Source organism: Lissotriton helveticus, chromosome 3_1 (assembly GCF_964261635.1).
Source record: "Lissotriton helveticus chromosome 3_1, aLisHel1.1, whole genome shotgun sequence".
NCBI lineage: Eukaryota > Metazoa > Chordata > Amphibia > Caudata > Salamandridae > Lissotriton > Lissotriton helveticus.
In genome coordinates, this window is record NC_136061.1 from 2,078,018,340 (window position 1) to 2,078,044,164 (window position 25,825).

The following is a 25,825-nucleotide window of genomic DNA, read 5'->3' on the forward strand; positions in this document are numbered from 1 at the left end:
GAGATTTAAACCTTTGCATCTAGAGTTGGAGGTATGGAGTCTCCCTGACAAAGCCCAGAGGTTTCTTTTTTTTATAATAAACTAGTTCCTAGCAAGGGGAGGGTGGGAAGGTACAGTAGGCCATTTTCCACCAGCTTTATAAAATGATATCCCTGTTCATATTCTATGGAATTGTAACAATGCTAACTATATTGTGTTTATGTATTATGCTGATAGTATTGGCATGTGTACTGCATTTTAGAGCACGTTAGTTAAAATAAACATTTTAAACTATACCGTGTCTCTGATTACTCATGTTGTGGACAAGTATGAGTGAGTGAGCGAAAGAGTGTTTTTGCTCTAGCGAGTCCTGAGAGAGTCAAAGTGACATGTTCTGGGTTGTCTAATTATTGGTAGCTTCGCTGTAGTACGGAGAACGAATGACACACTATAGCTAGTTGGATTTGGATTTTGGGCACTAAGGTGGGTAGTTGGTACACCACTATACACCGAGATCATGGTTCCCTGCGCATAGTTCTGTATATGTACAGAATCCCAGCAACACTTTTCCTATGTTAGAAATGGGATCCCTGTCTGGCCAGGGCTTGCGCCAAAGTCAGTTAGAGACCACCACTTCCACGTCAGGGCAAGGGAGTTGCACACCAAGATAACCCCTGCTCACCCCCTTTGTAACGTAGCATGAGCAGTAAGGCTAAACTTGGAGGTGATGTGAGCTAAGTGTTTGCGCATGCACCCCCAGCAACAACACCCAAGGCCCACCACAAAGGAAACTCCACACAAGGTTATATATAAAAATAGCCTTTGTACTACACCAAAACACATTAGATAAAAACACACACTTTACAATGTGCCAACAGGCACGGGCAGAATTTACAGGGGATATATACAAGACAGGGCCACCTGGACCACTGTCAGGAATCGGCACTTTTAGAACTTAGACTTAGAATATCACTTAGAACATAGAACATAGAATGTAAATCACTGTAGCACACAACCAGTAACTACTGGTAAATGTTAAGTACCGCCTACGCAACCCTAACCACCTTAGGAAAATGTCATGGCAGGGAACTAGGACCTCACTAGCACCACTTGTACTAGCAAGAACAACCACCTAAGTATCACAATACCTGTAGGGGTATAAGCACATAACACATGATGCATAACATACATTCAGAGGTGTAAGGAACAAGGCACATGATGCATAAACAACACATTCAGAGGTGCAGGGAAGGAAAACACATGATGCCTAAAAACATTCAGAGGTGTATCAAATTGCGCAAAAATCATATTAGCCATAACCTGTGGCAGTCCCTAGGCCAACTGGCCTCTCTAGGGCTAGGACGCCCTGTGTCCCCAAATGTCAGGGTGGCCTAAACATGGCAGCTGCCCACCAAGTGCTGGGCAGCTGTGTAGACAATGGGGGGGCCACGTGGGAGCCTCACAGGCTCTGACCAAATGACTGGGCCCCCCAAGAGCCTCTCTGGGCTCTAAACAAAAGTGGCACTCGAGAGCCTCGGGGCTCTGCAACAAAGAAATGCCCATGCCTCTCGTGGCTCTAAGAAATGAATGTGGCAGTAAAGAAATGCCCCCTGATGTTGGAGTCCCGCTCGGGGGACTCAGGAGATGATAACCCCCAGGAGCCTCTCAGGGCTCAGTAAAGCAATAAGGCCCCCCCTCTGGTTGGAGTCCCCCCTCTGGGGACTCGAGCTCACTGACAAACGCCCCAGGAGCCCACGCGATCACCACTGAGGGGGGCGGGCACCGGCAATGTGCCCCGACACCCCCCCCTCTCCTCTAAGCAGCTCCGGGGACCTTAGCAAACACGGGACTCACCGGGGCATTGCAGGCGGCTGGTAGCAGGGCTCTCTCTCGCGCTGGGGGGCTCCGCTTCTTCTCTAGACACTGCCTCTGCTCCTCTTCACCAGCAGCTGCAGGCAGACTCCTTAACTCCTCGGCACCTGCTTCCCTCTGGAGCCCCGCCCGCTCCTCCAGGCGGCGGCTCCCTTTGCAGGGGGCGAGGCGGGTCTCGTCCCCAGTAGCGGGGCTCTCCCTACCCTTGGGGAGCCTCGCGGTTCCAATGGCCGGACCTTGCTTCTGGCTCTGGTGCGCGACTTCCGCCTTTTTCCTGCAGCACTTCCGGGTCGCACTGCAACCAATACCAGCGCGGCCCTGGGGTAGGCGGGACAGCGCCTCACGGCAGATCCCCGGGCCGGCGGTGAATTCTTTTTCCTGCTGCGGGGCTGAAGAGGGGTGGGTTCCCTCGATTAAAATAATGCAGGCAAATATGCGGCGTGGCAGCCGCTCAGGAAAAATAACGCGCATTGAGCGCTAGCAGTCAAAATAAGGGCTCCCCACACTAAGTGAACCTAAAGCGCTCCCAGCGCTAAGAAAACAGATAAAGCGCTCCCAGGCGCTCGGGGGAGACCAGGATGCTAAGGGAAAAGCGCTCCCAGGCGCTATAAGCGAAATGAAGCGCAAGGGACAAAATAAAGCTCTCCAGCAACAGCAACAGCAGCAGCCCCCTCAGACAGGATCCTGGAAGAGAACAAATTGTAAGGGGACACATCCCCTTTTTATACATGAAATCCCTTTGTCTCAGGGTGCAGGGTGGGGGAGAAACCAGTTGCAGCTGGTTTTGGAGCACCCTTGATGTGCTCAGCCCCTCACTCTATTCACTAGGGAGGCTAGGGTCCTTAGACGCACCACAGGGGGCGGAGCCAGCATTGTGTGGGGAAAGCCCAGCCCTATTCAGGACCCAGGTGCAGCCCTCCCTCACATCACTCATGCTAATCTCTCCACTCACCACTGGGCAGACCCATCCAGACTTCCTGGAGCCAGGCTTGCCAGCCAGCTCCAGCCAATCACACTCCAGCACCCTCACAGCACATGTACAGCCATGTCTAGAAGTGGCACTTCCACACTAGACACATACACGCCGCATACATCATTTCGCAGCATTCAATCACACAAGTCCGCACATACCAGACTCGAGCCTGTACACCCCACGCATCAGGAACTACCAGGGACACAGACATTCCCCATGCATTCCTATGGGAGGGCAGGCCAACCTCACTCCACGCACTCAGAGTGCGCACGCACTTTCCACTGGGACACAGTGAAAGTGCGCAGAAACCAAAAAATCACTACCACTGGGTCACCATTAAAAGCAAAAAGTTTAGGGGTGAACCTGCCAGAAGGGCCAAGTCCAACACAACCCCCTTCCAGCCAAAACGCAGGGTAGACCAATCACCACCGTGATGGACTTCCTTGCTTTGGGCGATAGAACACGGACGCGGGCCCGCAACTGCAGGCACACCCTCCTGTTCTACGCCACGGTGAACCCATGGGATTCCTTCCAAAACCACTGTCTGGAACAACTGGGCTACCCCACTGGTACTCCCAAGCTGTCCGCGGCCAGGACCAGGCCATGGCCACCCAGGTGCCACCGGTCCTTGCCTATTCACAGAGCGGGGGGGTAGTAACCCCTGGCACATATAGCCATTCGCCACTCTTCCTGTCTGCAAGACAGGACTAGACTGCCACTGGTTCTCCAGCCTAGGGTCTACAACCTCAGGCGGACCAGGAGTCTCAGGGAAGGCTCTCCTCCCCCTACCTCTTCGTCTAGGAGTCCTCCACCTCCTGCAAGGGGTACACCTAGAACACCATGCCAACCCAGGGTTTAACCCCTCAGGTTGCACCGGGGTCAGAGGTGGGCTCTCCCACCCTCTGCACCCCCTTCCAGAGTCCTGCTCCCTACCAACTGGGGCGGTACCTCTGGAAGAAGAACCGGTCAGGACGCTGCTTACAGACGTCCTACCCTTCAGGTCAGGCAGATCCTGAACCTGGCCTTCCACCCTCGGGTCTAGAACCTTTGGTGGAATAATTGCCTGCCACTCCAGGACTTCTGGGGATTCACACGCCATCCCCCTGAGGCTGACACATGACCCATGTGTCGTGTGACTGTCTGTCTGACGCAGATCTCCCGTCCCCTGTCCACCTGACAGGGCGCGAAGATCCCCCAGAACAGAAGTGGTGTCACCATGGTCACTACACGGGATCCTAGCCCAACTGGGTAGTCCCTGACCCACTGGTTCTTCCACTGGGGAACTCATCCCCCAATCACTCCTCACTTCGGACTTCTGTGCCATCCCTCCTGGAGTAGCACTGCCGGACACTGGAACCCCTGGAGCTCTAATTACAGATGCTCCAGGTTCCCTAGATACTAGGAGATCCTCCTCAAATGGACTAACAGGACAGCCTAGGTCCCCAACCTGGTGTTCCCTAAAGAAACCAGGGCTCAACAAATCCGAAAAATTGTACTAGTCCTGCAGGTCTAGTACCATGGAAAATCCCCTCGACCTGACTCCAACCCACTTGACCTCCGTCTCTGAAAACGGAGCAAAAGTGACAAGATAACAAGATTTAAAGGCATGTTTATTGCTCATTTCCTTTGTGAGCAATAAAAATGCCGTTAAATCGTGTTATCTTGTCACTTTTGCTCTGTTTTTAAAGACAGAGGACAAAAGTTAGTTTGATTTCCTACTCGCCAGAAAGGGCGAGTAGGACCTAAAAATAGCTCGTCCTTATCCATTCTCCCTTGCAAATGCGAGCGGGCGAGTGGATTTGTCGAGCCCTGGAAACCATCCAAGTCCTGAGGCAGGGCTTCGTGCGTCTGGGGACCCTCGGTCGCCCACTTAATCCTGCTCCACTGAGCCAGGCAGTAAGCCCCTACACCCTCCTCGCTATCCTGGGACCTAGCTGGGCTACACTGAGCCTCTTCCACCATGCTGGGCTGGAAGATACCTGAATCACTACTTTTGGAGTCACTCACCAATGACTCTGGAGAACCTCTGGCCCTTTCCCAGCGGTCTGCTTCATCTGCAAGCTCACATGCCTCAGACAATCCACACCCCAACAGGTGTTGGCGCAACCCTGGTGAACAACAACTGAGCAGGTGCTCTTTGACAATCAGATCAAACAAGACGTCAACATCATCTTTCGTGTGAACCTTTACCCAATCAAACAGTGTCCCACAACATTCATCCTCAAAATCTTCCCAAGACTGGCGAGACAGTTTCCTACTGTCCCTGAACTTCAACCTTAACTCCTCCTCTTGGGAACCAGGTACCATACTCTGGGAACTGGGAATGGGACTGCTCGCACTGGGCTCTATATAGCCGCCACCACTGGACTCAACCCGCCCTGGGGAGTCCAGAAAATTAAAACTGCGCGCAGGGGATAGTCTACCCTCCAGAGGTAATTTCTCTCTGGTGAAGGCCCTCTCAGCCTCCTCTATCCTCTCTTGCGCTAAGACCCTCTGAGTCTCTAGCTGTTGCTTTCTAACGCCCAGCTGTGCCATACCCTGGGCATGCTCTAACCTGAGCTTTTCTAAAGCCAGCTGGTGCTCCCTTTCTCTCCTCCTATCTTCCCACTCATCAGGGGACAGGAAAAGGGATGAGGCACTGCCTCCTACACTGGACCCAGCAAGGGACTCCCTATCTATGGGATCCTCACTATCTGCTGGCGTCCCTGTACTCTCATTTTCTTCCTCCTCTTCAGACTCTTCAAGGCTCCCCTCAGATCCACCACCCTCATGATGTGAGACCCGGGCCCTCTCCTCACTGTGCTCACGCTCCCAGTCATCCTTCTGCCATTGGATTAGGTTACCCCTAAATTGGGACTGGGTGTCTGACTCATTCACTGCAATGTCTCTCTCTTCGCAAAATTCTCTCAACTCATGCATAAACAGACCCCAAACATTAAAAGCGGACTCCATCTTGGCAGGATGCTCACAGACACGTGCAACACAGGGGACTTAACTGTCAGAGCTGAAGCAAGAGTACAAAATTACAGATAATTCAGTGAGCTCCCTATCCCAAGAGAACTCACACTCACTTGTCTAGTGCCACACACCATTCATCCACACACAACCCACCCCTCGGACGAGTAAGGCAGTTTCTACCACCCCTGATTTCTCAACCTGACCACACGTGACACAGGTATCAGACTCTGGGCGCAGGGCGGGGAACAAATGTACTGGACACTATTACACAATGATACCTTCAGGAGAAGAAATATGGAACTTCAAAAAAATATAATCCCCACAATGTGATTTATCTAAAATGCAGAGTTTTGTGGTGCAGCAAGCTGCTACTGTGGTACAGCGCAAACACAAATCCAGATCCTCTCCGCTGCCAGCCAAAGTTAGAAATGGGATCCCTGGCTGGCCAGGGCTTGCGCCAAAGTCAGTCAGAGACCACCACTTCCACGTCAGGGCAAGGGAGTTACACACCAAGATAACCCCTGCTCACCCCCTTGGTAACGTAGCACGAGCAGTAAGGCTAAACTTGGAGGCGATGTGAGTTAAGTGTTTGCGCACGTACCCCCAGCAACAACACCCAAGGCCCACCACAAAGGAAACTCCACACAAGGTTATATATAAAAATAGCCTTTGTACTACACCAAAACACATTAGATAAAAACACACACTTTACAATGTGCCAACAGGCACGGGCAGAATTTACAGGGGATATGTACAAGACAGGGCCACCTGAGACCACTGTCAGGATTCAGCACTTTTAGAACTTAGACTTAGAATATCACTTAGAACATAGAACATAGAACATAGAATGTAAATCACTGTAGCACACAACCAGTAACTACTGGTAAATGTTAAGTACCGCCTACGCAACCCTAACCACCTTAGGAAAATGTCACGCAGGGAACTAGGACCTCACTAGCACCACCTGTACTAGCAAGAACAACCACCAAAGTATCACAATACCTGTAGGGGTATAAGCACATAACACATGATGCATAACATACATTCAGAGGTGTAAGGAACAAGGCACATGATGCATAAACAACACATTCAGAGGTGCAGGGAAGGAAAACACATGATGCCTAAAAATATTCAGAGGTGTATCAAAGAACACAATTGCGCAGAAATCATATTAGCCGACACCTGTGGCAGTCCCTAGGCCAACTGGCCTCTCTAGGGCTAGGACGCCCTGTGTCCCCAAATGTCAGGGTGGCCTAAACGTGGCAGCTGCCCACGAAGTGCTGGGCAGCTGTGTAGACAATGGGGGGGGGGGCACGTGGGAGCCTCACAGGCTCTGAGCAAATGACTGGGCCCCCCAGCCTCACAGGCTCTGAGCAAATGACTGGGCCCCCCAAGAGCCTCTCTGGGCTCTAAACAAAAGTGGCACTCGAGAGCCTCGGGCTCTCCAACAAAGAAATGCCCCTGCCTCTCGTGGCTCTAAGAAATGAATGTGGCAGTTAAGAAATGCCCCCTGATGTTGGAGTTCCGCTCGGGGGACTCAGGAGATGATGGCCCCCAGGAGCCTCTCGGGGCTCAGTAAAGCAATAAGGCACCCCTCTGGTTGGAGTCCCCCCTCTGGAGACTCGAGCTCACTGACAAACACCCCAGGAGCCCACGCGATCACCACTGAGGGGGGCGGGCACCGGCAATGTGCCCCGACGCCCCCCCTTTCCTCTAAGCAGCTCCGGGGACCTTAGCAAACACGGGACTCACCGGGGCATTGCAGGCGGCTGGTAGCAGGGCTCTCCCTCGCGCTGGGAGTCTCCGCTTCTTCTCTAGTCACGGCCTCTGCTCCTCTTCACCAGCAGCTGCGTGCGGACTCCTGAACTCCTCGGCACCTGCTTCCCTCTGGAGCCCCGCCCGCTCCTCCAGGCGGCGGCGAGGCGAGTCTTGTCCCCGGTTCTCCCTACCCTTGGGGAGCCTCGCGGTTCCAATGGCAGGACCTTGCTTCTGGCTCTGGTGTGGGACTTCCACCTTTTTCCTGCAGCACTTCCGGGTCGCGCTGCAACCAATACCAGCGCGGCCCTGGGGTAGGGAGGCGGGACAGCGCCTCACGGCAGATCCCCGGGCCGGCGGTGAATTCTTTTTCCTGCTGCGGGGCTGAAGAGGGGTGGGCTCCCTCGATTAAAATAATGAGGCAAATATGCGGCGTGGCAGCCGCTGAGGAAAAATAACGCGCATTGAGCGCTAGCAGTCAAAATAAGGGCTCCCCACACTAAGTGAACCTAGAGCGCTCCCAGTGCTATGAAAACAGATAAAGCGCTCCCAGGCGCTCCGGGGAGATCAGGATGCTAAGGGGAAAGCGCTCCCAGGCGCTATAAACAAAATTAAGCGCTAGGGACAAAATAAAGCGCTCCAGCAAAGTTCTGGGGGCAGGCAGGGGGCAAGGCTGGGCCCAGAGCCAGCTCACTGGGCCTCCAGGCAGGGAGGCAATCCAAGTGGCGGTCCTCCTGCCCAGCAACAGCAGCAGCCCCCTCAGACAGGATCCTGGAAGAGAACAAATTGTAAGGGGACACAGCCCCTTCTTATACATGAAATCCCTTTGTCTCAGGGTGCAGGGTGGGGGAGAAACCAGTCGCAGCTGGTTTTGGAGCACCCTTGATGTGCTCAGCCCCTCACTCTATTCACTAGGGAGGCTAGGGTCCTTAGACGCACCACAGGGGGCGGAGCCAGCATTGTGTGGGGAAAGCCCAGCCCTATTCAGGACCCAAGTGCCGCCCTCCCTCATATCACTCATGCTAATCTCTCCACTCACCACTGGGCAGACCCATCCAGACTTCCTGGAGCCAGGCTTGCCAGCCAGCTCCAGCCAATCACACTCCAGCACCCTCACAGCACACGTACAGCCATGTCTAGAAGTGGCACTTCCACACTAGACACATACACGCCGAATACATTCTTTCGCAGCATTCAATCACACGAGTCCACACATACCAGACTCAAGCCTGTACACCCCACGCATCAGAGTGCGCACGCACTTTCCACTGGGACACAGTGAAAGTGCGCAGAAAACAAAAAATCACTACTACTGGGTCACCATTAAAAGCAAAATGTTTAGGGGTGAACCTGCCAGAAGGACCAAGTCCAACATCCTTCCTATTTTAAAGTTAAAAAAAGAGCTGCAACAAGTGCAATGCTCGCGACGTCATAGCACTTCCATTTTTATTTCAAGCAATGTAACTGCTGTGCGACGTGAGAAAAAAACCGCATTGACAAAGTAAATAGATTTTGCATAGGCAAAACCAATTGGATTGCCAATGCTGGTCTTTCTTTCCTTCTTTGTATCTTTCAACACGGGGGAGCAAGACAGCGAGGGGAATCAAGTTAGCCGGCAAAGGGAACCAAGATAGCCGGCAGAGGGAACCAAGACAGCCGGCGGGGGGAAACCAAGACAGCCGGCGGGGGGGAACCAAGACAGCCGGCGGGGGGGAACCAAGACAGCCGGCGGGGGGGAAACCAAGACAGCCAGCGGGGGGAAACCAAGACAGCCGGCGGGGGGAAACCAAGACAGCCGGCGGGGGGAAACCAAGACAGCCGGCGGGGGGGAAACCAAGACAGCCGGCGGGGGGGAAACCAAGACAGCCGGCGGGGGGGAAACCAAGACAGCCGGCGGGGGGGGAAACTAAGACAGCCGGCGGGGGGGAAACCAAGACAGCCGGCGGGGGGGAAACCAAGACAGCCGGCGGGGGGGAAACCAAGACAGCCGGCGGGGGGAAACCAAGACAGCCGGCGGGGGGAAACCAAGACAGCCGGCGGGGGGAAACCAAGACAGCCGGCGGGGGGAAACCAAGACAGCCGGTGGGGGGAAATAGGGGAACCAAGACAGCCGGCGGGGGGAAACCAAGACAGCTGGCGGGGGGAAACCAAGACAGCCGGCGGGGGGGGGGGACCAAGACAGCCGGCGGGGGGGGGGGGGACCAAGACAGCCGGCGGGGGGGTGGGGAACCAAGACAGCCAGCGGGGGGAAACCAAGACAGCAGGAGGGGGAACCAAGACAACCGCAGGGGGGAACAGCTGGGAGAAATCAAGACAGCAGAGGGGAGAACAAGACAGCAGAGGGGAGAACCAAGACAGCAGAGCGGAGAACAAGACAGCAGAGGGGAGAACCAAGACAGCAGAGGGGAGAACCAAGACAGCAGAGGGGAGAACCAAGACAGCAGAGGGGAGAACCAAGACAGCAGAGGGGAGAACCAAGACAGCAGAGGGGAGAACCAAGACAGCAGAGGGGAGAACCAAGACAGCAGAGGGGAGAACCAAGACAGCAGAGGGGAGAACCAAGACAGCAGAGGGGAGAACCAAGACAGCAGAGGGGAGAACCAAGACAGCAGAGGGGAGAACCAAGACAGCAGAGGGGAGAACCAAGACAGCAGAGGGTGGACCAAGACAGCAGAGGGTGGACCAAGACAGCAGAGGGTGGACCAAGACAGCAGAGGGTGGACCAGGACAGCAGGGGGTGGACAAGACAGCAGGGGGGGGCCAAGACAGCAGGGGGGGACCAAGACAGCAGGGGGGGACCAAGACAGCAGGGGGGGACCAAGACAGCAGGGGGGGACCAAGACAGCAGGGGGGGGCCAAGACAGCAGGGGGGGACCAAGACAGCAGGGGGGGACCAAGACAGCAGGGGGGGACCAAGACAGCAGGGGGGGACCAAGACAGCAGGGGGGGACCAAGACCGCAGGGGGGGACCAAGACAGCAGGGGGGGACCAAGACAGCAGGGGGGACCAAGACAGCAGGGGGGGACCAAGACAGCAGGGGGGAGCCAAGACAGCAATGGGGAGCCAAGATAGCAGGGGGGGAGCCAAGACAGCAGGGGGGGAGCCAAGACAGCAGGGGGGGCCAAGACAGCAGGGGGGCCAAGACAGCAGGGGGGCCAAGACAGCAGGGGGGGCCAAGACAGCAGGGGGGGCCAAGACAGCAGGGGGGGCCAAGACAGCAGGGGGGGACAACAAAGAAGGGGGGGGACAACAAAGAAGGGGGGGGACAACAAAGAAGGGGGGGGACAACAAAGAAGGGGGGACAACAAAGAAGAGGGACAACAAAGAAGGGGGACAACAAAGAAGGGGGACAACAAAGAAGGGGGACAACAAAGAAGGGGGACAACAAAGAAGGGGAGAAGAAAACACAGAGGGGAAAGAAAACACAGAGGGGAAAGAAAGCACAGAGAGGAAAGAAAGCACAGAGAGGAAAGAAAGCACAGAGAGGAAAGAAAGCACGTAGGGAATAACACATAGGGGGGATAACAGAGGGAGGGGTAACAGAGGGAGGGGTAACAGAGGGAGGGGTAACAGAGGGAGGGGTAACAGAGGGAGGGGTAACAGAGGGAGGGGTAACAGAGGGAGGGGTAACAGAGGGAGGGGTAACAGAGGGAGGGGTAACAGAGGGAGGGGTAACAGAGGGGGGAAACCAACAGAGGGGGGAAACCAACAGAGGGGGGAAACCAACAGAGGGGGGAAACCAACAGAGGGGGGAAACCAACAGAGGGGGGAAACCAACAGAGGGGGGAAACCAACAGAGGGGGAAGCCAACAGAGGGGGGAAGCCAACAGAAGGGGGAAGCCAACAGAGGGGGGAAGCCAACAGAGGGGGGAAACCAACACAGAAGGAGAAAGCAAAAAGGGGAGGGAAGCAACACAGGGATGCAAGCAACACGGGGAGGGAAGCAACTCGGGGAGGGAAGCAACTCGGGGAGGGAAGCAACTTTGGGAGGGAAGCAACATTGGAAGAGGAGCAACGAGGAGGAGAAGCAACAGGAATGGGGGTGTAGTAACACAGGGGACACAGGAGTGAAGAAACACAGAGGGCATGGAAAAGAAAAATGGAGGGGGGAGCAGATGAAAGATAGAGTGCACTGCAGGGGAGAAGCACACAAGGGAAAAAAGCAACCCAAGTGTGAAACAATGAGAACAAAAAAACTGAGCAACGTGGACACGGAGAGAGCTGTGAAACACATGCACTCTTGCTTCAAAAATGAAATGCAGAAGGACAAGTAATGCGTCCATGATCCAGAAGCAAGCGAGTGCAACAATAAAGGCAACCAATAGTAAGCAATGGGCAGCCTCTAAGACCACAGCTAACGAAAGGTTGTGCAAAAGACAGTACTTGTGCTGCCTTAGGCAATACCTAAACAGAAGGGGAGTACAGCCCAACCTATGTGAGCCAATTCAGCACAAAGCTTACATCCTTGAAAAAGAACATGAAGAAACCCAGGTAACTGCAGTGTAAAAAACCTGATCCCCTCCCTGCAACAGTCCACGAAGTTGAGGAGTCACATGTGAAACCATTCAGGAACATGCAATGAGCCAGAACCATTGGCAGGCACCCAGAAACACCTTTAGAAAGGGCATACAAGAAGCAAGGTGATGATCAATCACAAATCCACAGTAGAGAAAAAACACTAAAATCAATCTCCAGTAGGTACACCTAGCCACCCCTCGAGAACTATAAACATGTCCCAGGAAGAAAGATACAGGGATGAATGACAGGGTGCATATTGACAGATCTAGTGTAACATCCTTTGCTTTACATACAGGCCCACAAAAGCACACATGGTACCCCATTAAAAACAACAAAAATAATACTATACAACTAAAACAAAAGAATTTCACTTGCCAGTGGCACCCAGAAAACCCTGTAAGACCCAACTTGCCAGAAACAACCAGGCTGTCGGAACCAGAGGGACGAAGGGATAAAAGTAAACGCAGGGTCACGGAATAGACAGCAACTCGTCGTCTCCAAGGAGTAACGAGGTTGGAGGGCAGCAACCCAGTATGGGTGAACCGGTTAGAACCATAGAAACAGCCAACTTTAAGGAGAGAAAGATTAAGGAGAGGATAAAAAGCCAACTTTAAAGAGAGAGAGATTAAGGAGAGGAAAAAAGAGCACTAGTGACATTCAGAGCTGTTTCAAGGTATGGAAAGACTGTGCAATGCCAGCTGAGGGACCCTGTAAATTTAATTAGGAAGGTCAGACGTCCCACTGTCCGTTTGCACAAAAAGAGTATTTCATAACTTGATAGCTGAGCATGCACTTCCAGAAGCTTAGTGTGCAAGCCCAGTCTGCTCAAATTAACCTTTTCGCTTTCAAGCAGCTGGTTGCAATTAGATTTAAAAGAAAAAAATATATATTTTTCTTCACTGCACATCATCTCACCTCTTCTACCTCACCCCTCAGTTTTTACTTTTTTTTTGCTCCATCTAGATCACATGCTGTATGTACTGTGTATGCCTCATCTGAACTCCCTTATCTTCCTCTAGATCTACCTATACTCTCTCAACATATCTCTCTCTACCCCCAATATTTTTTATCTGTCTTTCACGACCCCATCTCTCTCCTTACACACCCTATGTGCTTAAATATGCTTTTATACTTCTCTGCCTCTCTTCCTACCTCAACTCCCTAACTCATCACACACTCCGCACCTCACTGTTGTTTCTATCTTCACCTGTCTCTCAACCCCATCTCTTTATTTACCTTACCTACATCTCTTTCTGCATCTCCCTATACCTCAGCTTGATCTTCCCTATCGGTCCTCTTTCTAGCTCACCAGCAACTACCTCACCTCCCTATACTTCAATTCTCCCTCAACTTAACATTTCTCTCACTACCTCATCTCTTTCTAACCCAACTATAGCTCGCTCACTGGCTAACCGCTCATCACCTCATGATTTATTTGGTATATCACCTCCGTTCTTTCTGCCACTTTTTTACTCCATCTCACCTTTTACAACTTTAATCCTTTCTCACTATATTTCCTTCTCTAGCTCCATCTCTTTTCTCTTTCATTGCAACTCCTGTCTCTTTCAAGTCACCCTCTCTAGCTAGCTCTCTTCAGACCTCTTTCTACCTGACCTCCTTCTCTTCTGCAGCTCTCTTTACCAGCGTATCAACCTCACCTGTTTCTCTACATTACATTTATTTCAGCTCTTTTCTGTCTACACAGCAGTCTATCTATCCCCTTTTCCTCTCCTATTCCTCTACGACCCCCTTTTCCTTACTCAGCAGAGTCAAGGTCACTCATGTAATGGTGAAAATCCAGAGAGCAGTGTTGAGAAGAGGGATTTCTGATAAATGACACACAGCAACTTAATTTACAATTGTAAGTGCTGTGTGTAGTGTTAGGTTTCATAGGGTACCCCAATATAGGCTTGAGTTGTCCCCTAACCCTTCACCTACATTTACTGTGCCATTACACTACATAAAGGGTTTTGGTATTGACCTTTTCCCTAGTTAAGCGCTGCATAAATGTTGTGTGGTTTTCCCCAAAAACTAGCTTAATTAATTATGCATAAGTATTCTCAGAGTCACAGCAGGATCTCCATCTTCTGTATAATAAGAATGTATATGGGTCATCCCTTCCTTCATCCTAAGCCGATATGACACAGCAAGGTAGAATCCCCTGAGGATACCTTTTGGGTATATATACACATTATCTTTGCCAGGGAAGGTAGAGGAGAAAAGACTTCCATGCTGACACACTTAAGCAAGACGCTGAGGTTCCTGCACACAGACACTCCAGCTCTGACATCCCTCTCGGGTGTCCATCTCGAGACCAAGACGTAGTCTCTCACTTCAGGTAATGGGGCTGGCTTCAGCCTAGGGGGATTCTAGGCTCTACACCTACATATATGCTAGGTACACTTAGGTACATCTAGTTAGGGTTGCATCGTAGAAGTGCGCATTATTATTTTCATGTATTTTTATACCTGACTGTATTCATTGTTTTAACAGTATGGTAGGAATCTAGCATCCATTTACCTTATTGGTGCTTATAATCATTTATATCTGTTTTTGTCTTATGGTTGTTTCAGCACACCTATTTTACACTAGAATGACTGGTTCAATAGATACTTATTGCAAACGTCCCCACCGTTTATTTCTGTATATCTTTCTGAGATAAAGTGAGCATGCGTGACTGAGCGAAAAGTACTGTACTGCTTCCACGATCCCTGATAGGACAGAGTGGTCATGTTCGATAGTTGCCAAGAACTATTCTCTCCTTGGTAAGAGGAGTTTACCACTGTGAGCTAGCTGGTATACAGGCAAACATACCCGGTGGGGGTGTCTGGAATCAGTCTGGACACCAATCCCACAGTCTATGTTGTCTAAACGTGCAGATCCTATATGGGTTTATAGGAACTACATGACGGAAGATGTCTTATTTTCATATAATGCACAAGTCCTCTAATCATCAATCAAGTCACCATTACCTTGTATTTCCTTTAACAGCCATTACAAGCTGGTAAGACACTGAATTCCATGTTAAATTATGTTTGGTGCAAGAGAATACAAAATTTTGATCGAAGCACAAAAACAAATAATTTTATTGATGCTTATTCAACGTTTTATTTGGTACTATTTGACTGGCTGGTGTTAAGCAGCTGGAGCCTCTGGCTAGTTTTGCTTCACCTTCATTTAAAAAAAACATATAATTCACTATAGTTTAGCATCCCCAATTCTTAAATTAGGTGGAAATCCGTGATAACTGCTGTTGGACTTGGCCATTTTTGCAGGGTCATCCCTGAACTTTTTGCCTTCCTACTGTATTTTTTCTGACCTGTTGTTGGCTGTTTTATGACTCTAGGTACTTTACCACTGATCAGTGCTAAAGTGCATATGTTCTCTATGTTAAATTGATGTATTGATTACTGACTCCATGATTGGGTTATTTGATTTACTTGTCAGACCCTAGTACAGTGCACCATGTGTGCCCAGGGCTTATAAATCAAATACTGCTGGTGGGCTTGCAGCACTGGTTGTGTCACCCACAGAAGCAGCTTGTAAAGTGTGTCTCAGGCCTGCCATTGCAGAGCCTATGTGCAGTCTAGTACTGCCATGTCGACCTCGTAAGTGCACCCACTTGCCAGTACCTAAACCTTTCCTTTTCTTCATATCAGACACCCCTAAGGTAGGCCCATGGGCACGGTGCATTGGAAGTATAAGGTAGGACATGCCCTGGTGTGTGTGGCATGTCCGAATAGTGAATTAAAGCATTTTCGTTTTTAACTATTGCAAGGCTACCTGTCCCCATAGGCCAGAATGGCCAGTTTGATTATAACATCTTATAATCCTAACTGACCCAGGGAACATGGTAGAAATTCGAATTTAGAATGCCCGAACTCAGAATGCTAAAATGCATCTTTTAGTGACGTTGGTTTTAACATTCTGTGTTGGAAAATACCACATTTTGAAAGTAGGCATTTTCTTGCCTAACCATCCACCCTGCTTATGTATTGTGTGTCTGGTTTGTGAGTGACTAGGGCTGGGTTGGCTCCAGGAGACAGGGTGAGTCAGCACAGGGCGGAATAGACCTATCTGCATGTAGATGGGTGGGTAGAGTAGCACCTGGGTCTGAATAGGGCTGTGCCTGCCTTCCACAATGCTGGCTTCACCTCCTGTGGTGTGTCTGATGACCCTGGCACACCCTGCCAAAGGAAAGAAGGAGTCCTGTAAACAAAGTGCTCCAGGACTGCACAGAACTGGTTTGGACTAGGTACATGCCCCTATGCCTTCAGAGGACAAAGGATTTTGCAGTATAAATATGGGGACCCAGACCCCAAGACTTTAGATCACTTCTGGAACAACAAGACGAACCTCTGCCAAGGAGAAGAACCAAGGAAGATGTAGGACTTGGAGTGCCCCCCTGCTAGTGTGCTGTGTTGCTGGATTGGCCTACAGTTGTGTCTTCAGTGCCAAGAAGAGGAGAAGGAACTTTCAAAGAACCGAAGTCTCAGGGATACCAGATGTCACCCCTTCTGTTTGCCTGCATCAGAAACTTGCTGTTCTAGCTGCTACAGAAGGAATTCTGCTACACCAACGCAGGCGAGCGACGCCGTCATCTGCATCGAAGCCGCGAGCGCTACTCCGACTTGCAATGTAGACCTGACACCGGCCGCATCGACGCCTGCGAGCGACATCGTAAGCCTGCAATAGCCGTGGGCGCTGCTCCGACTTGCAACGTAGGCCAGACGCCTGCTGCTGTGCCGCATCACCTCCAAAGCCAACATCATTGCAGAGCCGATCGTCGACATGGATGGTCAAGAATCCATCGACACCGTGACATGGTACAGAACCGTGGTTTCAGCGCCTTCGTGACGTCACCTCCTCTACGGCAGGAACCGACGCCTCCCCTGCCTGCGCAAGCATCCAGGACACTGATGCATCACCTCTCCTGAAGCAAGGAACCGACGCCGCAAAGCGCCAACGACGCACCTCCCTGATGCTGTGAGCTGTCTTTGTTTTTTTCTAAGGTACTGTTCTCAGTGGGTCTGTTTTGACTCCGGGCCCGACGCCACGCACCTCGCGGTCAGCGCCGTACTTTGGGATTTCTTTGACCTTGACGTCGTGATAACTCCCGTTGGGGTTATCTGTTGCTAAAGACTGCTTTTAAGTGAATAACATATTTTTAACTATTTCTATCATCTTGAAGAGTCATTATCGATTACAGTATAGTGTATTTTTGTCATTTATGGTCTTGTGATAAGTCTATATTAAGAATACTTATTTTTATAAAACCTGTGTTGTGTCCATCTGTAGTGTTTCCACTGTATTACTGTATGTGTTCACAAATGCTTAACACACTGCCTCTGAGATAAGCCTGTCTGCTCGTGCCAAGCTACCAAGCTACCAAGGGGGTGAGCTGGGGTTATCCAGTATTGTAATCCTCTTTCCTGACTTAGAAGCAAGGGTCCCTATTTTGTCAAAGGTGTATACCATTGTCAACGAGACCTCCAGTTCTAACAACCGCCAAATCACAGATCCGGATAGATCCCCATATGTTACAGCGCTGGGTATGTTAGACAAGCTAGGTCATTTGTAGCTAACAAAGTTTACAACTCACAGGAAACAATGGTTTGGTAAATGAAAGCCCAAGACTAGAAACATGGTGTTTGGCGGACAAGGAAAACAATCATCTTTAAAGTTTCTACAAGGAAGGAGCTATTTTGTGTTTACAGAGTTGAATATTTCATTGGTTATCCTCCTTCCGATTTCAAATTAAAAGTGTATTCTGTGTTGAGGTTTTCCTCCAGCTTAGACTTGTGAGGGGAGACTTTAGAAGCTCACAACACAAATCATTTCACTTTTCTTGCCTAACACGTTGTCACTACCTTGCACCAAGCTTTACCAGCAGACAAGAAAACTTCCATACAATTTATCATTTTAAATTAACAGTAGGGCAGAGTCACTAAACAGAAAACATGGCTGCCTTCAGCCTGACTATGCAGAATGGGACATGAAAACATTGTGCCGATTTTTTTTTTTTTTTTTTGCTGATGGACTTTTCCCGCCTGAACTGCACCTTATAATTAAACAGTGCTACAGTTGTAGGGGAAGAAATGCCATTGGGCATGGTGGGGAGTGAAGTAGAAGTACGGGGAGCACCCGTAGTGAAATATACGCAAATCGCAGAATGGGTATCTCACATGCAGTAGTAATATTGTTGCCTAAAAGAGTTTTTTTCTGGTATACAGTGAAATACACATGTGCATTTGAGGTTATGAGGAGTAATATTTTGAATGAACCATTTTTAATCTACAAGGGATTGGGAAATAGAAACAGTAATATAGCATACTAACATGGCAGTTTTATGGATTACTGTAGAGTGATGTATTTTGTGTGAAATGTTTAATGTAATAACAGGGTTGTTTTAGTTCAATCAATTATTAACTCAACTGCACACATATGTGCCACTAATTCAGAGGTGAAATTGATTCTTTCAATCAGATAGTTCAGTAATGCGTACATAAGCAATTAAGGATCAGATACATGGCTGCAAACTAGGCTGTGTTGATGACCAGAGAGTCCCCAGCAAGAAGACGACACAGCCAAGGGCATTGCCTGCATGGCCCTGAAAGGGCTTTGGGCCAGAACCCCTGTGGAAGTGAAACTTACATTAGGTAAGATATAATCATGTGCCTCACCCAGCATGCCATACTTCCTATTCCCACAATCAAATACAGACACTCACATAGCATTCGCACACAACAATAACCCAATCTCCCACAACGTCCCATTAAGTACTACACACCCTCAAACTATAGAACACACATTCCAACTCATGCACATTAACGTTATTTATTTATTTATTTATTTTTGACACTTGTAAAGCGCACTGCTACCTGGCGCTGTTTTGATAGCTCCCAAAACTAAATCCCCAGGTTAATTTACAAAAAGCCATGTTTTTAACTTTCGCCGAAAGGTCATAAGCGCAGGGGACAATCGGAGTGCAGCTCGAAGGGCATTCCAAGCCATCGCCGCCCCTCGGCTAAAACTCCTGCCTCCCCAACCCACTTTTCTGATGCGTGGGGTCCTAATCAATCCCTGCGTAGCTGACCTCAATAGTCTTCCAGGTTTGTGCCAGTGAAAATATTGCCCCAGAAATGCTGGACCTATACCATGGATCGCCTTAAAGACAATACACAGGCTTTTAAATAGAATCCGCTTCCTTACTGGCAACCCGTGTAATTTCACTAGTTCATGGGAGATGGGCGCATATTTAGGCAAGCCTATAAGCAGGCGCGCTGCTGCATTCTGCAGTATCTGTAACTTGCTGAGTACTCCTTGCTGGGCTTCAAGGAGCAAGCTGTTACAATAATCCAATCGTGAAAGCACCAAAGCCGTCACCACTGTTTTCTTACATTCCCCTGGAAGAAACGGAAGAACCTTCCGAAGGGTTTTCAATGTCCAGTGTATGGATGAGGCCAAGGCGTTTACCTGAGGTTTATAAGAAAGTCTGTCATCTATGATGACCCCCAGGTTCTTAACCTTGTTGACAGGAATGGGAAGAGTCCCCATCTCTTCTGGCCACCAGCTCGGGCCCCAAAAATTGGCCGTGGAGCCAAACAATATTACTTCAGTTTTGGCCGAATTGAATTTTAGACAATTTCCTGCCATCCATTTGCTCACAGCTTTCATGCATTTCTGGAACTTGCTGGACACGTCTTTCTCCCTCCCTGGTAGCAGGGACACCACAATCTGTGTGTCATCTGCATAAGATGTAAGTTCAAACCCATGGGAGCGGATGACCGGGGCCAGGGAGGAGATGTAGACATTGAACAAGGTAGGGCTAAGTGAGGAACCCTGAGGGACCCCACAAGGTGGTTGAAAGGGTTTCGACTCAAAGTCCCCCAGCGCGACTAAGTGGACCCTTTTGGTCAAAAAAGATCTCAAAATGTCTAAAGCCTTCCCCTGGACCACACATTCCTCCAGCCGGTCCACCAAGATGGTATGGTGGACCGTGTCGAAGGCCGACGACAAATCCAGCATGACCAGAGCTGCCGACCTCCAGAGTCCATCACCTTCCTGACCTCTTCTGTTGACTTGATCAGGGCGGACTCGGTACTGCGGCCTGGTCTGAACCCATGCTGTGAGATGTCTAGCCCCTGAGTAGTTCCTAGGTATGCACTAAGCTGGATGTTCATTAGCCTTTCTACGATCTTGGCCAGCATAGGAAGTCTGGAAATTGGCCGATAATTATTGGGGTCTGAGATGTCCAGATTGGGCTTTTTTAATAGCAGCTTAATGGACGGCCGCTTCCAGCTCGATGGGAAATCCCCCATCTCAAATAGCTGCTTAGCTAATCCTGCTAAAGCATTAGCTATAGGGGTTACTGCCAACTTTGCAACTGTTACTGGGCAGGGATCATAGGGTGAGCCATATTTTATGCTCAGCAAATGTCTTTTAATCTCGTCCCCTTCCACTGGGACGAAGCCCAGCAATTTGGTGTCCTGGGTGGCTACGTTCGCCCTGCGGTATGCCACATACCAGACATTGCAGACGTCATCACCTATCGCAAGCTTGATGCCCTCTTTAGCAGAGAAACGTGATTCAACCCCACATCTTCGCAGATCCTAGGCGCCCTTCTTCCCACAGACTACTGGCTTCAGCATCCATTGTTCGGACGTCTACATAATAAGGGAGAAGGCCTTACTGTCAGCTTTAAGTCATTCTCGTCCTGCACTTTAGGCAAGCAAGTAATGTTCAGCTCATGTTGACATATTGTTCTCTCTCTGCAAATCAGACTGCCACGCCAATCTCGTATACACACCTCCCAAGCATAACAAGGACTTAATTGATGAAAGCTCAGATCTCCTCACCACCTCATCCACCCGACACACCCACACCACCCTCTCTGGTGGCTTCAACCTTTTAAACAACGCAAGCTCAACAAAAAAAGAAAACAAACACCTTCCTCGAGTGCATTGATGCACTAAACGTGGTATAGCATGTCACACAATCAACATACTCCAAAGGCCAGAGACCTTGTCTTCTTCACATCACTAACAATCCAAAGCAAACCACTCAAACCCTTTCACTTGATCACTTTGCCATCATCTGTATCTCCCTGATCAGAGAACTATCAACAAACCAATGCCAACACAAAAGAGAAGAACAAACCTTCAGATTCTACAAAAATGTCTTAATAGACAACCTAATACTTGAACTCATCTCTCACCCTAAGAACTCCCCGTCAACACTCTTCTAAACAACCCCAAACAAAATTTGGAAAGCTATTAGAACGTCCACACTCAAATTACAACACATAAGTGCAAACCAAAGCCTTCAGTAACCTAGTATTCTAAAGACCTTGCGGACAATAAGCAGCCCATCTGAAGACAAGAAAGAAAATGGAAGAAAAACAGAACTCCAAAGAACCTCTTGATACTGAGGTCCCTCTGTGTAACACGCAGACTGCTCTTCACATCAGCCAAAGCAAGGTACTATGGCATCACTATCAATTAAGCCGCCAACAGAGGCACAACAAGACAATCAACCACAGCAACAACCAACTTCCGGTCCCACCCATTCCTCATTTCACAGAGAAGTGCAATTCCATCACCCTCTTCTTCAGTGAAAAAAATACAAAAGATTTGACAGCACATTGACAATACCAAGCCTGTTTCGTTTCTTACACCCATCCATTCACATAGAACCCCACAATGGACAATCTTCAAAGCCCTATCCCTCCCAGATCTCGATGACATGCTCAACTCCCTTAAAGCTGCTTCTTATGAAGAGGATGTCTTACCATTATCCTTTGTCGAAGCTCTCTCTGTGGATGCTCTCTCACCCCTACTTACTATTGTCAATGCCTCCCTCCCTCAAGATTGCCATATTCTGCCACTCCAAAAGAAACCTACACTGGACCCTGATGACCTCACTAACTACCGTCCCATCATTCACCTACCATTCATCAGCAAGATCATAGAAAAAGCAGTCTATGGTAAACCACAAAAACACATCAATGCTAACCATCTGCTGAACTTTAACCAGACTGGCTTGGCTTCAGATCACGCTGCAGCACAGAGACAGACACCTAACACATCTTAGATGATACCCTCCTGACTGCAGGTGATGGTGAACTCCGGCCTGAAGATACTGCTGGACCTCTCAGCTGCCTTCAACACAATCGACCATCACACCCTCGAGACACTAATGGGATTCCCAGGAAATGTCTTTCACTGGTTCTCCTCCTGGCTTTTCAACAGACACCATTTTTTTCATGTGGGGACCTCCACGTCACAAAAGATTCATATTGAGTGTGGAGTCTCCCAGGGTTCCATACTGTCTCTGGTCATCTTCAACCTTTACACAGAGCTGCTTGGTGGTCTACTCACAGATACAACACCAAGATTCACCAATGATACACAACTCTCCTTGGAAGTCTTCTCTGCTTCACATAAACAACACCTCAAACACTGCTAGTACATCTTTCAGACCTGGATGTCCAGTACCTACCTGAAGCCCAGTCCAACAAAGGCAGAATTCTTATTTGCCAAAAACAAACAAGATACAGTAAAATCTGGCTCAATGACAGGAACCTTGCCAGCTTCATACCCCAATTTTCACTGAATGCTAAATCGTTTGGATTCACCTTGGACACCAACTTCTCCCTTAAGGAACACTGATACAGAAAAACAGCTTGGTGCCTCTCTTCTAAAGAAAGTCAAACTGTTTCTTTCAGATAGCGGCTTTCAAACTTCTATTCAAGCCCTTGAACTCTCGCATCTGAAGGGTAGGAATGCCCTACTCCATGACTTCAGAGGCTCCACACTGATTACCCTTCTAGGCAACCTGTATGCCGCAGCACGTCTCATACAGGGCCTGAAGAAATATGATCACATCACCCCATCTTGAAGGAACTCCATAAGCTCCCCTTGCTGGCCAGCATCATCTACAAAACCAGCTGTATCATTTCCAAAGCCATCTGAAAAACATCCCTGTTTATCTTGCAGATGTTAGAGTTTTCATGTTTTACTAAAATGTACATTAAATATCAATCACTCTGCACTGTACTTGCAAGTGTATAAATGTATTTAAAGTTAATGCAATTGGCCGGGATATGATCTTGTTCAAATCAGATACACTATCATAATGTTCATTCTGTGTTTACAATTATTATTTGACAATACGTGCAACAAAATGTAACTTATTTCTGAATGACACTGCTCCTGAAGAGCCTACTAGAATATGTCCTTTGAGTTGCACACTGTACAGCATTCCTTCACAATGGTTTTCTGTTGTTTAGGTAACTAGTTTGACTTTACATATGCTGGAACCATATGTTTGTTCGCAGAATAAAACATAAATAAATTTAAAAAATCAATCAATCAATCAATCAGAGTACTTGTAAAGCGCGCTACTTACCCGTGAGGGTCCCAAGGCGCTGAGGGGAGGGGGGTGCTGCTACTGCTCGAAGAGCCATGTCTTGAGGAGTCTTCTGAAGGCGAGTAGGTCTTGGGTCTGCCGTATGTGGGTAGGGAGGGGGTTCCAGGTCTTGGCAGCGAGGTAGGAGAAGGATCTGACGCCGGAGGTCATTCGTTGGATGCGGGGGACAGCGGCGAGGGCGAGGCTGGCGGAGCAAAGCTGGCGGGTGGGGGTGTGGAAGCTGAGTCTGCTGTTCAGGTAGGCTGGTCCGGTGTTGTGGAGTGCTTTGTGTGCGTGGGTGAAGAGCTTGAAGGTGATCCTCTTGTCGACGGGGAGCCAGTGTAGGTCTCTCAGGTGGGGGTGATGTGGCTGCGGCAGGGGACGTTGACGATCGGTCAGCGGAGGCGTTTTGGATGCGTTGTAGTCGTCGTAGGTGTTTGGCTGGGATTCCTGCGTAGAGTGCGTTGCCGTAGTCCAGTCTGCTGCTGACGAGGGCCTGTGTCACCGTTCTTCTTGTTTCGGTCGGGATCCACTTGTAGATCCTGCGGAGCATGCGGAGGGTGTTGTAGCAGGAGGAGGAGACGGCGTTGACCTGCTTAGACATGAAGTGGGAGGAGTCAAAGATGAATCCTAGATTGCGTGCATGGTCGGTGGATGTTGATGCTGTTCTCAGTGTGGTCGGCCACCAGGAGTCGTCCCAGGCTGGGTCCGAGGATGAGGACCTCCGTCTTGTCAGAGTTCAGCTTCAGACGGCGGCTCCTCATCCAATCGGCGTCGGCCTTCATTCCCTCGTGGAGGTTGGTTTTGTTAAAAAAAACTAGTTTGTTCCATCACCTCCAGATGACACTCGCCTCTTCTAGCGAATCAATATTCATGTAGTTGGTAAGTGCTTAGGTGATAGGGTAATGTGATGTTTAATAATGGAAAATTGTGATTTGTTGGAACAATGATCATACCATGCTGACTTTGTAGTTCTGTCTAATTTATATGCAGGAAAACTGTGCATAAACCATTGAAATTGGGGGTGAGGCAGGACTTTTTTGGACTTTTCCTAAACCTAGAGATGCGGTCTGGTTTCTTACAGATTTTTGCTGCACATCTGAGATTTATTATCTCCGATGTTTGCTTGATATTTTGTATTATTATGCATTTTATGTCATTCGTGGCAATTGACTTCTATGTAACTCTGCTGTATCTTCATGTCATTATTACAGTATTCTATTTTTGAATTTTGTAATAAACCTTTGTGGTGTTTCTAAATTACTAATCTGGTAATCCCTTTTTTGAGGCCTTCATTTTTTGGACTATATTTATGAACTGTTGTTTTGAACTTCTCTCTAGGAAAACATTGCCTCGAGCTTTTAGGTTAACACCGCCCCCAATCCACCCAAGGTTTGGGCAAGCTTTTGTATTGTGGGTTTCCTAAGGCCTCGCAGACCCACACAGACAAGGTCATCATCTCAAGTGGTTCTCGGAACATCTGCAGGCAGGACAACATCAGCCTGCAGACTAAAATAAACCACAGAATTGTTGCATCTATTCTTCCAAGACCTGGAACAACATCCTGTATACATCAGGGCCGCACCAACGCTGCTCCAATTTAGGAAAGTTTAAGACCGCCCTCCTTAAATAACACTACATCACAATGCATTAATAGCCCACAAGTCCGCTTCATTTCCTTTTACTCTGGACTATAAACGTGTCTTTGACAATGCACAGCACTCCCCTGCCTTTTGGCTAGGTTAGCGTTATAGAAATTGCGTATACATACGTTCAATTTTAACAGCAGGCACTAATGAAATTGTCATATAGTCATATTAACATGATGTAACAAGTAAACGTAATTCCTCGTGCACAATTCGCTTGACTCAGCAGAGCTTGCATATTACGGACCCCACTACCTTGTTTTATACATCCGAGTAAGTTTCGTGAATGTGCCAACATAAAACCAAGGAGGCAAAAATACACAATGAACTGCCTGAAAAAATATCTTTTCTTGTAATCCCCGCCGGTCTTACCTAGCCTTCTACAATAAACATGCCAACAGCTGGCTCTAGGTTGCCGTTCTCGGATATAAGACTATTCTGCCATCTGCGTGGAAGTTACGGACATTCGTATTGCCGCCACCTTACGCAACTGTGTCAGTGCTGAATGCAACTAGAACCAATCCCAAAGCGGTGCTGCACTGACTGGCAGGCAAAGGGGCAGTACTAGGTGGAGCTTTGGTGGTTGTACCGCCCCCTAAAGCCTGCTATTGGCTAAAAAGAAAGAAAAGTACTTGCTTGAGAAAATGGTCCTTATCAGGCGGAAAATACACACCCACCACGAACCGGAAGAAATTTCGTCCCAAGGACCCGGAAA

The 25,825-nt window shown here is 49.2% G+C and overlaps 1 protein-coding gene across 1 annotated transcript in view; it reads right to left on the reverse strand.

The window, feature by feature from the left end:
* FANCI (FA complementation group I) overlaps positions 1 to 25,617 on the reverse strand; it is a 765,095-nt gene extending 739,478 nt beyond the window's left edge. Inside the window, exon 1 of the mRNA XM_078683200.1 lies at positions 25,483 to 25,617. The gene's annotated coding sequence lies outside the window, so the exon portion shown is untranslated. The remainder of the gene's footprint in view (positions 1 to 25,482) is intronic.
* Between the last annotated feature and the right edge of the window lie 208 nt (positions 25,618 to 25,825).